The sequence below is a fragment of the Orycteropus afer genome, unplaced genomic scaffold (assembly GCF_000298275.1).
Source record: "Orycteropus afer afer isolate SDZICR_OR568_19922 unplaced genomic scaffold, OryAfe1.0 scaffold00462, whole genome shotgun sequence".
NCBI classification, from domain to species: Eukaryota; Metazoa; Chordata; class Mammalia; order Tubulidentata; family Orycteropodidae; genus Orycteropus; species Orycteropus afer.
Window position 1 is genome coordinate 734,275 of NW_006922049.1, and position 15,365 is coordinate 749,639.

Consider the following 15,365-nt stretch of genomic DNA (forward strand, 5'->3'; position numbering starts at 1 on the left):
ACAAAACTATCACAAGTGGGTGGCTTTCGAGAACAGAGTTCTGGAGGCTAAAGATGTTTTGATTCAGGGCAATGACTCTAAGAGAAAGTTCTTTATCTCTTTCAGCTTCTAGTCACTGCTGGCAATTGTAGTGTTCTTGGGTTTGGTGTTCCTGGGTTCGCTGATGTCTCCACGATCACATAGCTCCACCCTGCCCTGTATGTGACTGTCTATTCTGCTCATTTTATGAGACTCAGCAGGGGTTATAATTAAAGCTTTAGGACCCACTCTACTCCATATGGCCTCATTAACATAACAAAAAGGGTCATGTTCATAGCCACAAGGGTTAAGACTTCAACATAATAGCTGGAGGACACAGTTCAGTCCATAAGAGTCCTCTTGATCCTTTGTAGTGTACTTTGTTGTTGTTGTTGTTGGTGGTGGTGGTAGTTAAGTGCCGCTGAGTCAGCTCCAACTCATAGGGACCCTATGTACAACAGAACGAAACACTGCCTGGTCCTGCACTAGCCTCACAATCCTTGCTATACCTGAACCCACTGTTGCAGCCACAGTGTGAGTTTATCTCATTGAGGGCCTCCCCCTTTTTCACTGACCCTCCACTTTACCAAGCATGATATCCTTCTCTGGGGAATGGTCCCTTTTGACAACATGACCAAAATAGGTGAGATGAAGTCTGGCCTTCTCACTTCCAAGGAGCATTCCGGCTGCACTTCTTCCAGGAGATTTGTTAGAAGCCCTTGTATACATGAAAGCTACAAAATATTTGATGATAAGATCATGTCCCCTTCACCCTCAGTCTTATCATCAATAAAACCTCCCACTTAGATGGTGGGCTTGGAAGTCCCTTCACCATACTGGGCACTTGCCCATAAACTCATTCCATTTCACCTATTTTTAATAAACAAGAAAAATAAAACAACACCTCCTAGGGATTTGAAAACCCATTTACTAATACTGCATTATCTATAAATATTCACTATGTTTTTAATTGTGCAAAAATTATCTGCCCAATTTACTGACATGACTTAGCTACTAGAATCTCTTCAGAACTTCATACTACTCTGCCTTATCTCAGTTAGCCACTCCCCAAAATAAACATGTTTGCTTATAAAATGGATGTTAGGTTGTATTTACTGATAATACATTTAAAAAAAAATCTTAGGAGTTTGTTTTACATTCAACGTTGTTGTTGTTGTTATGTGCCGTCAAGTCAGCCCCGACTCATAGCGACCCCTCCTTGGGTTTCCGAGGCCATATCACTATGGAAGTAGATTGCCCAACCTTCCTTCCGAGGAGTGGCTGGTGGGTTTGAACCTCCAGCCTTCTGGTTAGCAGTCAAGTGCCTTAGGCACTATGCTACCAGAGCTCCTACATTCAACGTTACGTGTTACGTGTACATTTAGTTTCACTCCCCATTTACCATGCCCAACCCTAGCCCAGTCTCCTCCCCTCCCTGCTCAGTAACCTTCCCCCTGTGTCCCTCATAGTTAGGCACTTCTGTCTGTCCTGCATTACCTTTGTGTGAATGTTGCCCCTCTGGTGCCCTGTGGTCTATTGCTCCAAGGGATGTATTTCCCTAGAGTATGTGGGTGTGTCACCCAGGGTTGAGTGGCCTGCATGTACATCTTGTTAACTATTGGGATGACAGCCAGCCCCTGGGTGTGAGTTTTATTCCATGTCTAGAATGTATTCCAGGGCCATAGTATTGGGGATCTCACCAGACTCCATCCGACCAGTAATTCTGGTCATTATTGAGTTTTTTGGATTTTGTTCCACATTTTCCCTCCCACTCTATTCAGGATCTCCAGATTTGATTCTTTCCTGGGTGGTTGACATTGGTAGCTGGGAACCATCTAGTTCTTCAGGTCTTGAGGGTCATCATGTCCTAGGGCTGATTGCTTCCAAATGCCCTTGTTTTTTTTTTTTTTTTGCACTCTTCTTCACTTTCAATGCTAGGAAACCAGTATGTGCATCTTAGATGGTCGCTTGAAAGCTTTTAAGACCCCAGTCGCTACTCACCAATGTAGGATGAGGAACAAGGCTTTTGTTGGGCCAACTGAGTCTGGTGTCCCCTAGTGCTGTGGTCCTGAGACAGTAGATCCATTGGATTTCTCTCCCATCGTGTCTGGGTGTCTGTGAGGGATTGCTCTGTGTCTGTCTTCTGTTGTGTCTGTAGGGATTGCAGGTATTTTGTATCACTGGTGTCTGTGCAAGATTAGCCTCTGCTGAATCTATCCTTGGTCTAGAGTATACTTCTGTTCACTGACCCCCATCTTGTCCTCTCAGATGTTTATGTGTTTATCTGTAGCCTGGTGTTTGGTGTTAATGGTAATGCAGTATTGTGGGCACACTGCTTGGAATTAGCATCTGTCATCTACCTCCTATGTGCACAATTAATTGTCCTCCCTTTTCCTAATGTTATCATGGTGGTCTCAGACTCTTTCCATATATCCCTCCCCTTACCCACGTCAGCGTGTGGGCACCAACTAGCCTGAAATTAATCCCTCTCCTTCCTTTCCCACCCCAGGAACCTACAAAGTGAGTTGCCTTTTGCAAGCAAACCCTTCTTTGTCTTTTTACAGTAATGGGCTCATACAGTTCTTGTCCTTCTACAGTTGACTTATTTCACTCAGCATAATGTCCTTCAGGCTCATCCACGTTGTGAGATGATTCATGTATCCCTCATTGTTCTTTAATGTAGCATAGTACTCCATTGTGTGAATGTACCATAATTTGGTTATCCACCTATCTGTCAATGGGCATTTAGGTTGTTTCCATCTCTTTGCTATAGTGAATTGTGCTATGATGAACATAGGTGTACATGACATTACATTCTTTGCTTTATAAAATATTACATTCTTTGTTCAGTAAGTTTTTTTTTAGAGGTTTTAAATAATTTTTCAACTCACTAATTTCCAGAGATTCATCAGACACTTAGAGCAGACATCTTATTTTTGATACACATTCTTCATAAAGAATCTCTGAGATGAGTTGGAGTTGTTACCCCCTACAATTGTGGGAACTGAGACATTGTGGAGTTGTCCTTGTGTTTCATTTTGGTTTTAATTCTTGTTCAAATTGATGGAAACATAAAGCCCTCAGCCAGTGATGGTACTGCTTTGCCTCTGCAGACATGAGCACCCTGTGTAACAAGATATATGCTACTTAGTATGGAACTCATTTTAGAAAGAGAGAAAAGCATTTGTGGTGCACTTTAAAGTAAACAAAATACAGGCTGTTTGGCCTTCACGTCAGCTCACTTTTGTTCTCTGTTTATATGTTGGAGTCTCACTATGCTGCTGACCTTGGGGGGCCAAGCCATGAGACTGTGCTATAGGCAAATGCTCATGCATTGACGTTCTTTTGGTACCAAAGGAACCCAGACCCATGCACATAAGTACAAGTGGCCCTGCCTTTTTCCAAATGCCACTCTGTAGCCATCAGTGCCATAGCAGAGTTCCGATATCCCCATCCCCATTGCCAGCTTGTACTCCACCTGATATATCAAGGCTTAAGAAAGCAAGATTTAACCAATTTAGCCTTTGGGATCACAAGTCTCACAAGGCTGCTTTCATGAAGATCTCAGTTCATTATCGAAATCATCAGCCTTGTGTTATAAGACTGATTGTAAAATAAAGAAATGAACTCATTTGGAGCTTTCTGTTGTTTCTCTCTATCCCACTGCACAGCCTCAGCTCCACAATAACCAACAGCTGATTTATTACATTCTGATAACATATGTTCGCATTATTTGTTACAACAGCTTGTCCCACCCTCCACTAAAACTTGGCTCACACTTTGAAAAATTCCTTTGTTGCAAATGGACAAATTCACCATACCAAGGCCCTGTGTTAAGCTTTGTTTATGTTGTGTACCTGGCAACAGAGATGATGTTCTTGTTCATTATTCATGGAAAAAGAACCTCATTAGTGGCAGGACACACACTGTTGCTGAGATGTCTGGTTATGGGTTTTGAGTTGAGTAATTGTCAATAGAGTGCAGATGACCTAACCCCAATTAAATCCCAAAGGGAATTTTGGTGCTGACTTGGCACTGGCCTGTGTCATTTACAGTAGAAATATAATGAAGTGACTGCTGAAGTTACTGTTCTTGAGGGGAGAGCTGCAACCACTCAAGGTTGTTGAAAAACATGCCTCTTGTTCCTCACCCCTCACATGAAATGGGTTCTTTCAAGGTCATCCCAACTTCCTTTCCTGGAGACCTGCTGGGCAGCTACCTGGTGTTGTGTGAGGAAGTGGGTGCTTTAGAGCTCAGAGTGCAGACAGGTCTTAGGAGTGCCCTGTTCTTCACCCCAGTTAGGATGTCATCATTCTAATCCATGAGATGCTGGAGACAGCACTTTGAATCCCAGACTCTCCATCCCTCTCCACAGAACCATGCCCAGAGCAGCAGGATTATATGTTATCTTTGTAAATTGGAATGCTCTGGTTGGGTAGCTGCTTCTTGGATAGTTTATGGATACGGCAATCCTGCTTTATTACATTTGCTAGGTGGCTGGATTTTTTAAGTAGTATGCTGGGAAGTGACACAGCAAAGATTATTGCTGCTTTTTTGACTTTTACAAAAAGGACTTTAAAATGGCAAGGCATGGGGCAGGGTGGGGAAGGGAAATAATGTTTGGGGGAAAGGAGGCAGGTAAAATGGGTCTCCCTTCTGGTCACCGTCTTCAACTTTGTTTGTTTGTTGGTTTTTGCTTTGGATTTTAAATGGAATCACTGACATTCATAAACTCTTCTTACAGCCAGGTACTCTGGAAACCTGGGTCCCTACTAGGATTACCAGTTAATTGGTCACACCTCCTTGTAATCTGCAGTCTAATATTGATTGTGCCCTTGAGATGACTTCTCACATTTTATGATTCCAGCTTTTAGGCTGACATGCTGTCTTGCAATCTCAAGAGTTTTTGTATTCTTTCTGTTTTCGATTTTTTTGGCCAACATATGGGTGGGCAGTTTTTATGCAGGTGGTTGCTTGGTTCTGCAATGTTCTTCACACAATGGCTAAAAGAACAGCAGCACCAACTAGCACATATTGAGTTCTTTTTATGAGTCAGCCATGATTCTAATTTTTAGGTGGATGAGCTCATTTATCTTCACCATAGTATATGAGAGAAACACTATAAATAGGGAGCTCTGGTGGCATAGTGCCTAAGGCATTTATTTGACTGCTAACCAGAAGGCTGGTGGTTCAAAGCCACCAGCCACTCCTCAAAAGGAAGATTGGACACTCTACTTCCATAGTGATACTGCCTCAGAAACCCAAGCAGGGGTCGTTATGAGTTGGATCTGACTTGACAGCAGTGATTGAAAGTGAGTGACTATAATTCTACCCATTTTACAGCTGGTGCAGAGAGAAGTTAAATAACTTGCTCAACTGGACAACCTAAGATGACATAGAACAACCATGCAGATGTTACGTTACTGAGAGAAAAGAGATCGAGAAAATTTTTGTTAAATATGATAAGAATTCTACAAGGAAATGAAAGCCAAAATATAAACCAAGGTTGTTTAACTCTAGGTCCACGGTCTTAATCATTAGACTCTATCTGTGCGGGTGGCACTCTTTTTTGTTGTTTTTATTAATACTGTTACTATTCTTGCTGCTATTAGCTACAATTTATTGAGAGCTACCATGTGCCAAGCATATTATACACATTACCTATAACCCTCACAATAATCCTGCAAGGTACTTATCCCATCTTAGCAGAAGCAGAGGCTTCATGGATTAAATAACCTGCAAGACCACCTTCCTAGAAAACTGCAGAGCTGGGATTCAAATTCACGTCCATCTGGCTCTAAAGCCCATGTGTTTTCTATAAACAAGTCTGGCTAAAGTAACTCTCTCCCTCTCTCACTCCCCTTACAAAGCATAAATCAGGTGGGTGGGAATGGCTGTGCAGAATTTTAGTGATTCCAAATTATCTTCTGAGATTCCTTTCTAATCATTAAGGACTGGGTCTATATGTATTACTTGTATCTCTGAAACGATCTTCAAATACAACTTTCCGTCTTCAATCAACTTGTGCCTGATCTCTTTAATCACAAAAAGAATTTGATGTACGTTGTTCATTTCAATTGGGCTTATCATCTTGTTTTTAGTCATATATTTTCTCTAAAGACAGAAATGTTATCAAGACCATTAAGTCATCAGCAGTTTCTTTTAGAGCCCTTGGGAAAGTTGTCCCAGGCATTGCATTGCCTTTAACCCTTTCATGACTGAATTATTTTCTAGTTTCAATTTTTTTTTTTTCAATACTATATGTTTTCAGTATTGGAAGGCATACTGAAATCAAGGAAGAAAGAATTTTTTGTGTGTGGTAATATGGATTTTGATACAATTATATGGGACAGATATGTCCTAAGTGGACTCTAGTGGTAGGATTGGTGAGGTAAGGCCTATTTCTTCAGATTTACACAGTTACACAGGTCCCCTCCAGGCAGTAACACATACTATAACTGGGATATCAGCTTCCCAAGAAACCTGAGAGGCTGAAAATGTTGTGGTATGAGTACCAACTCTGCCATCCACTAGCTGAGTGAGCTCAGGCAAACTACTGAAATGTCTAAGCTTCAGTTTCTTTCTCTGGAAATGGAATCAAGGCTTAAAAGCATTAAGTATTTAGCCCAAGATCACACAGCTGTTAATTTGTTGTGAGGATTAAATTAGTTAACCCATGTTAATTGTTAGAACCATATGGGGCACATAATGTTGTTGTTGTTGTTGTTGTTATGTGCCGTCGAGTTGGCCCCGACTCATAGCGACCCCTCCTTGGGTTTCCGAGGCAGTATCACTACGGAAGTAGGATTGCCCAACCTTCCTTCCAAGGAGTGGCTGGTGGGTTTGAACCGCCAGCCGTCTGGTTAGCAGGCAAGTGTCTTAGCCATTATGCTACCAGAGCTCCTTGGGGGCACATAATAAGAGCTCGTAATTATTACCTATTATAAAAAGCCAAGATTACCACTCTTGAACTTCACCACTGTTCTAGTCAGTGGTGAAGTATGGAAAGCTATACGTAAATTCTCAGTTAAAATGAAAAGAGTTCAGTCTTATACCCTAGAAATGCACTAGTATGCCTTGTTATTGAAATTAGTTATGGATCTAATTAGATATATGCATGGATCTTTGATAAGAAATGAAATGTTTAGTTTTATCTACAAATGATTTTATACTTTTGGAGAGCCAAAAAAGAAATGCCAAAGATTTTCACTCTGAATTAGAGGGCTTCAGCCTTGGAGCAATTTACACCAATGGAAATACAAATCCAAGGTCTTTTGAGTATGTACCTTCTTAAGTCATTTAGTGATTTAGGGACACAAATGGCCTTACAAGGGACGGCTGGTCTTTTTATAGTCATGAATGGTATATAAATGCAACAACTGTATCAAGACCTCTTTTAGTACTGTCATCAATCCGATCCTGAATTAGCTGATGATCTGTCATCTGCTAATATGCAGAAGATATTCTTTTTAGGACAGGACATGTTTCTAACATTGGGGAAAATATTTTACTCTCAGTAGATTGAAAACAGAAGTTCCAGAGAAAGTCACTAGGAAATCACTCTGTTGAGACTATTCAGATAATAAGCCTTTTGCTGATGTTGTTTTGCAGAGTTAGCATGTAGTTTCAAGTAAAAGTTTTGTGACCTTCATTTGTTGCCCAGTGCTTTGTAACCAGCGTACATTATTCAGCTGTCATCACCAGTTATCGGTTGCTTTGTAATTGACTCTGACTCACGGTGACCCCATGTATGTCAGAATAGAACTGTGCTACATAGGATTTTCAATGGCTAATTTTTCAAAAGTCAATCTTCAGACCTTTCTTTGAGGCCTCTGGGTGAACTCGAACCTTCAACCTTTTGATTAGCAGCCAAGTGTGATAACCATTTGTACCATCCAGAGATTCTGTTGAAACGGTCACTGGTTTTCCTGCCTTTTGGTTAGGATTTTCCATATATATTTAAAGAATAGGCAAGAATAAGAGAGAGTTGAAAGTTAAGGAGGACTGGTGGTTAAAATCTGGATTTATCAGCACTTCGAATTTCAGGTTGTCTAGACCTCTAAAGCTGTGCTTTTCGGTCAGTAATATAGATCTGAGTTTTGATGTCATGGACACAGCTTCTGAGACATATCTGCTATGAAATTAAGCTCCATTTGAGAAAGTTGGTTTGAAGTGCCTTAATCCCTAGTGTCTAGGCCTAGTCCGGCTCCCTTCCTTGGACTGGCTGCTATGGCAAATGATCAAGGACACTAGGCAAGTGCTCGAAGAACATTCTTGTGTAAAAGATGACAGATGAATCTCATTACTGCTTCACAGAAGATAATTTCCAGCACCGATACAATGGACTGTAGATTTAGGCCTGTAACCACAAGTCACTGAAAAGTAGACCCTGCTTAGCATTGCACTCGGGAGCTGTGGTAGCATAGTGGCTAAGACACTTGCCTGCTAACCAGACGGCTGGCGGTTCAAACCCACCAGCCACTCCTCGGAAGGAAGGTTGGGCAATCCTATTTCCGTAGTGATACTGCCTCGGAAACCCAAGGAGGGGTCGCTATGAGTCAGGTTTGACTCGACGGCACATAACAACAACAACAACCAGCATTGCACTGGGTGCCCTGCTAACTTGGGCACCAAGATCTGTCAAGAGAACTACAGCTTTGACTTCACTTGAGAGAAAAATGATACAGTGTTGAGATAAGCTATATGTGCAAGAAAAAGTCCCAATAATGGATGTCATTTCAATAAAGACTTGTTGCATGAGAAGCTGCCAGTAGCATCACCGGGGGGGCGGGCAGAGGGTGGTACTGACTGCATCAGGGGACACTGTCAGAAGAAGTGACATCAGAATTACTCTCTATAAAATTTTTGTGCAATGTTTCAGAAAAAAATTGTTATATTTTTAATTAAACTATCCCTGCAGTTACAACAAAAACATTTTTCATACGCTAGCTTACATGTATCGATATACCTTAAAGTCTGAAATCTATTCTCATTCACTCTTTGAACCTTCTGATGCACTCCAGTCAGAGCTCTTGTCATTACCCAGTTACAGTGACACTTTGAAGCATGTGGTTTCATCTGTACATACTACAAACACACTTGTTTTTGTCATTACCAGTCACTGATTTAGTCAAATTTTCTGATGTTTTTGTTACAGTGTTGTGGTAGTTAGAATTGTCAACCTGTATCAGTAACTCTTTTAAGAATGAAGTAGTAATAAAGGAAAAGAATGAGAAAAATTGAAAAAGGCTTCCACTCAGTTACTAATTATTTTGTACTAATACTGTTGTAATTCAATGTAGAAAGATTTTACAAAACAATTTTGTTGTTACTGTTCATATAATATAAACAATTTACAACTATATTTATCACATATTCTATGATTAAAATTGATGATAAACATTATTAAGGATGGTGTATGGTCTGGTACAGGAAGAGGTCCATAGGGAGAGGTGACACCCTGAGTTACAACACTGGCTAACACCAACCCTAGTGAGACCACTGGAAGCCTCTGCTGTCTCTGATGATGGAATACCTTTTATAAATGTATACGTATGTAATTTACGTAATTGGCATGTGCACAAACCCTCTAAATTTTTGTTGCCTTTAGTAATCCTTATTGTCCAACTTTTATAATTCACCAAGGTAACATCCCTCCCCAGCCAGTCATTACTATCAAATCATTTGCCATGTTTGTCTTCAGGGTACCAATCATAGAAGGTCCCCCTGACATAGACCTTCTGGGTAATCCAGTCCAAAAGTTACAAATAACATCTGGTCTTTGGCTTTGTAGCATGGCTGCCACCGCCACTGCCGCTGCCCTGCCATGTGGCCAGGCTGTGTGGTGACTCCTCTGGTGGCATAGTGCCTAAGGCATTTGACTACTAACCAGAAGGTTGGCAGTTCAAACTCACCAGCCACTCCATGGAAGGAAGACTGGGCAATCTACTTCCGTAAAGATTTACCACTTCAGAAACCCAAAGGGGGAGTCACTATGAGTCAGAATTGACTCGGTAGCAGTGAATTTTCCTGGGTGCAGTTAAATGAATATTGTTTGTCCCTCCCCTCTTCCTAAAATTACTTAAGTCATATAGAATTTCCTGATCCAATCATTGAACTCCCGGGTGCTGCATCTTTTTAGGCTCTTACATCAATTTCTTCAGTGAAGTTTTTCCCTTTGATTAAACGTGACCATAGATTGACTTTTTGAACATGGGGCAAAAGATCCCATATAGTCAGGAACAACAAAAATCTAAGAGTAGAATGCTGGATTTCTACCATCTTATTTGTATCATTTCATGAACAGGACTAACCTGAGACCCCAGTGGAGGGCAGTATTTTGTTAATACACAGTAACAACACATCACAATCCACAAACATGTCGAGAAGGAGAATAGGCTAGTTTTTTGTTTCTTTGTTTTTCACTTTTATTTGTTTAGTTGGTTGGCTCATGGCCCCAAAATCATCTAGTAAGCCCAAATAGGTTGGATTACTACAAGTGCTCCGTATGTCTGATGAAGATGTTACCTAAGAAAAGGGATACTTGATACTCTATGACTTCAAAGGATTACACAGAGTAATTAGGTTAATTTTTCCCAATTAATTCAGCAAGTATTTATCAAACCCTTATTATGTTGATGATACTAACTTTCAGCTGCTTACAGGATTCAGCGATGTCACCAAAAATCTTTCAGTCTAGTGGAGAAAGATGTTAAAAATCCCACAGAAAGTGGAGGCAGGATGAATCAGTCCTTGTTGAATCTGTTTGAAACATGCTGTGGCAAGTGCCGAGAAAGAAAGCCTTTGAGGGAAAATCGATTGTCATCTTCTTCTCTGACACCTGGGTATTGGGCTCACCATTCAGAGTTCAGAATAGCTGTGATGATTGATGGAGAAGCACTATGACATGGTGTCCTCACTTGAGACATCTTATGATTTACTGCTAGCTACTACCCTTGAAAATACTGCTTTGTAATCATAGACATAGATATTATATATCTCATAGGTGTGAAAAATGACCCTCGATTGACCTAGTCTCATGTATGATAATAGTCATGATCCTTTTCATATTGTATCTTCATTGTTAAAATTGATAGAGAAATAAAAGGAAATTAAGTAAAAAGATTATCACTGAGAATTATTCTGTCCTATAATGTTTTGTGTCATGGGATTTTCCAAGACCCATCTAAATGACACTTTTACTCATGATTACATAAATTTCTCTTAAGTTTAATGCATTGAACTTAGTTATAATGAGCCATTTCTGACTTTTGAAAACTCAGGAGTCACCCTCCCTGAGGTACACTTTCAGCAGCATTGTTCCAAGAAAGGGTCCTTAATGAGCCAGAAGAGGGGTGGTTTGCCTTCTTTGTTTCTGGCCCAAGATTCTTCTACTTTTGCCCAACCTTGTTCCCGCTTTTACTTGTTTTTTGTTCTTGCTCCACTTCTTCCTCCCACTTCTGTTTCAAATGGACATCTAGATTAGAGCACCAACACAATTTAATGCATTCTGCTGGAACACCAAAAGCAAAGATAAATGCAGTAAACATGTTGAGAAATAACAGATTTCGGACTCCCTATTAAAATATGCACCAACACTGATTGTTTTTGGTTCCACAGGCTAAGTAAGATGTTAATGTTCGCATAGAAATGGAGGCTAGTATCAAGTGATTTGAGATGATGGTACATTAACTTAAGATTTCATCCAACAAATACTGACTGCCAACTATGTACCAGATGTTTTGTGTTGTGGGAGAAGCAACAACGAAGCACGGCTCTTACTCCTGAGGAGCACACTACAGAAGTAGGAGAGGGACATAAAGGACCAGACAATTGCTATAAAGTATTAGGGCTGTGGTAGATGGTTGCCCTCCTTGGAAGAGACACCCAGCCAGCAAGAGAAAGTAAGGAAACCTTCCCAGAGGACATGATGTCTGAGCTGAACCAAGCAGAGAAGGTATTGGGGCAAGGGGTATATTGGCTGGAATTGAACCCACACCTGTGGTTTCCAGCCAAACAAAAGGCAGGCATATGAGTTGAACATTTACCTCAAGTAGATACACTCCTTGGAGAGAACAATCATGGGAGAAAGAAGGGCTGCTTATGTACAGGGAGACAGCTCAGGGGGCAGGAGCGTATGGAGGAATGGACACTGGGAAGATAACTATGGGGAGGATGTGGGAGTGGAGTTGTTGCATTGTGGTAAACTGTGGTCAATGACATGAGACAAAGTATATGTGAACTGCTGTATGGAAAGTGAATTTGCTCTGTAAACCTTCACCCAAATCACAATAATAATAATAATAATAAAGTATATTGGAACGTGCAGGGGCATGGTTGGCATGGCTTGTCTGGAGAACTGCAAATGGTTATGAAGATGCATATCCCACTGAGCACAAGTGTGGAGGAGGTGAAAGTGCAGAAGATGCATTGGTGGACATAGGGGGGACCACATATCTAAGGGTTTGGATCTAGCTTTCATTTTAAAGGCAGTGAGAGATCTGGAAGACATTTCAGCAGAGGAAGGGCTCCAATCTGACTGCAAAGTGAAGAGAGTGACACAGTGGTTCTGTACTCACTCTACTGCAGCCTTTGTTGAGGTGGTTGAGAGATGAACACACAGTGGGAAAGCATGAAGACATGAACAAGAATGCAGTGCCGTAGGAGAGAGCCGGCAACAAGATCTCAGACACTGCAGTAAAGCTGGGCTCTATTCTTGCAGGAGATGTTTGTTAGGTCTCCTAACCAACAAGTATAAAAGAGTTACTAGAGTTTGATTGGTTTCTCTTCTTTAAGCAAGAAATGAGCATCCCACTGTAGAAACTCTTTTTGTTTCCTGGGGGCTCAAAACTTCCTAATTTAAACTATAACCACTTAATTTCATTTGCTTTCTGGTAATCTCTTAACTGCCAGAAATAGGAAATTGAGGCCTCTTTTTCCCAGCACAGGCTTTCAGTGTGTGTGTGTGTTGGGGGGGGGGGTACAGCAGCAGGGAGGGTGTTACTAAGACATGGTGAAGAGCCTGCTGGGACTCATATAACCCACCAACACTTGACATCTTCTGCTGACTTGTGACTATAAAAGGAGAAGAGAAGATAGGGACTGTGGGAAATAGGTGGTGTATCCACCTATTCTTTATATTAAAGGTTGTAAATTTGGAGATGGTGGAGTATGTGGGGTGACTGCCTGCATGTGTAGATCTATAAGAAGGCTCATTTGCTAAAATGCAAAGCATGTGGCAAATTCTTGCCTTGCCTTGCTGACCCCTTAATTACTCCTGAAGTAGTCAAAGCATGAGGATAGTCAAATAGCCTAGATTTAGTTCTTACCAACAAAGAAGAATCTTAAAAGAGAGAGACTATGTTATCCTGATGCTCATAAAAGTAAAGGGAATAACTAAGTATAGATGTGTTCCTTCAATTTAAAAATGAACAAACAACAACAGAGTGCCAAAGCTACACCCTTTTTCTTCAGATAAAAGATGAATACCCAAAACCAAAAGCCCACTGGCATCAAGTTGTTTCAGACTCATAACAACCCTACAGGGTAGAGTAGAAAGAAGTACCCCACAGGGCTTCTGGGCAGTAAATCTTTATGGAAACAGCCTGCCACATCTTTCTTCCATGGAGCAATTTGTGAGTTCAGATGCTAACCTTTTGGCTAGCAGCTGAGCACTTAACCACTGCACCACCAGGCCTCCTTAGAAAAAAATTAATATGAACCTGTAAATGGGGATTCAACAAATAACCTACTTTGTACTAGCACCATTTGGTGTAGGGAATATGGAAAACACGTTTGTTAAGTAGATATGCTTCATGAAGGATAAGAGACTCTAAAAGATGAAATTGTTATCCCTAATGGAAAAGGATGGAAAGAAAGCTCAAATGATTAAACAATATGATAAATCCCAATGGAAAATAGCTAAGTAAGTATATACAAGTGAGATGTAAGCCTGTAAGCTGGCTGTCAGATGACTAATGTCCAGAAGCAGCAAAAATCTCAAGACTTTAATATTTATACCTGTTCTCCAAGCAAGAGGATGAAGAAAGAGAATAATGTAAGAGAATAATGATGGGGGAGAATAAAAGCAAGTACCATACTGACAGTGTGGAATTGTGACAAGGACATGGTATTGTAAGATCTGTTCTGTCAATAAATCGGTGAGTGGCTATTAAGTATATCATTTAGCTTCTCAGGCCTGTGTTCCTTCATCTGTAACATAAAAGATTTATTTTGGGTGACCGTCATGGTCCCATGCTATTGTTAAATTCATTGAATCTACCTCATGGTACTACTATTTGGGGGGATCAAGTGTTATATGAGTAAGTTGTGAAGAAAGTACAACTGTTTACTCCTTTTTTGTATTTCCCCTTAATCTTTTTTTTTTTTTAATTAAGAATTTCAGCAGGTAAATAAATCCTAGAAAAATTCTAGAAGAAATGTATTTGTTTTATGAATATTTGAGAATAAAAGAGGCAAGGAAAGATCCAACCTGGATTTATTAAGGAAGCTGTGCCAAATAAATCAGATACTGGATTTGAAAATATGTGGCAGTCTATGGAAGTGTATTTAAGGGTTTATTTTATTAGTATAAGTGACTGTTTTTCTTCATGTTTCTGAATTAGGGGACTGCCATAGACATACTTGTATCTTTATTTAAATAAAACATTTAATCATTTTAATGCTAATCTCATGTGTAACATGGAACACTGTAGTCATGTTGCTGTTGTTAGGTACCATCATCGAGTCATGTCAACTCATAGCAACCTTGTGCACAGCAGAACGAAACACCTCCCCATCCTGTGCCAGCTCCATGATCGTTGCTATACTTGAGCCCATCATAGCAGCCACCGTGTCAAACCATCTTGTAGAGGGCCTTTCCCTCTTTTGTCAACCCTGCACCTTTCCAAGCACGACATCCTTCTCCAGGGAATGGTCCCTTCTGACAACATGACCAAAGTAGGTGAGACAAAGTCTGGCCATTCTTGCTTCCAATGAGAATTCCGGCTGCACTTCCTCCAGGACAGATCTGTTAGTTCTTTTAGCAGTCCATGGTACTTTCAGCATTCTTTGCCAGCACCACAACTTAAAGGCATCAATTCTTCATCAATCTTCCTTATTCATTGTCCAGTTCTCATATGCATACAAGGCGACTGAAAATATCATGGCTTGTGTCAGGTGCACCTTAGTTCTCCAGGAGACATCATTGCTCCTCAGCACTTAAAAGAGGTCCCTTGCAGCCAACTTGCCCAGTGCTATACATCATCTAATGTCCTGACTGCTGCTTCCATTGGCATCGATTGTAGAATTAAGCAATGTGAAGTCTTTGACAACTTCAATCTTTTCTC

The 15,365-nt window shown here is 40.7% G+C and overlaps 1 protein-coding gene across 1 annotated transcript in view; it reads left to right on the forward strand.

Moving 5' to 3' along the window:
• The window catches only part of ST7 (suppression of tumorigenicity 7), a 428,986-nt gene that overhangs the window by 347,798 nt on the left and 65,823 nt on the right, over positions 1–15,365 (forward strand). The window lies entirely within an intron of this gene.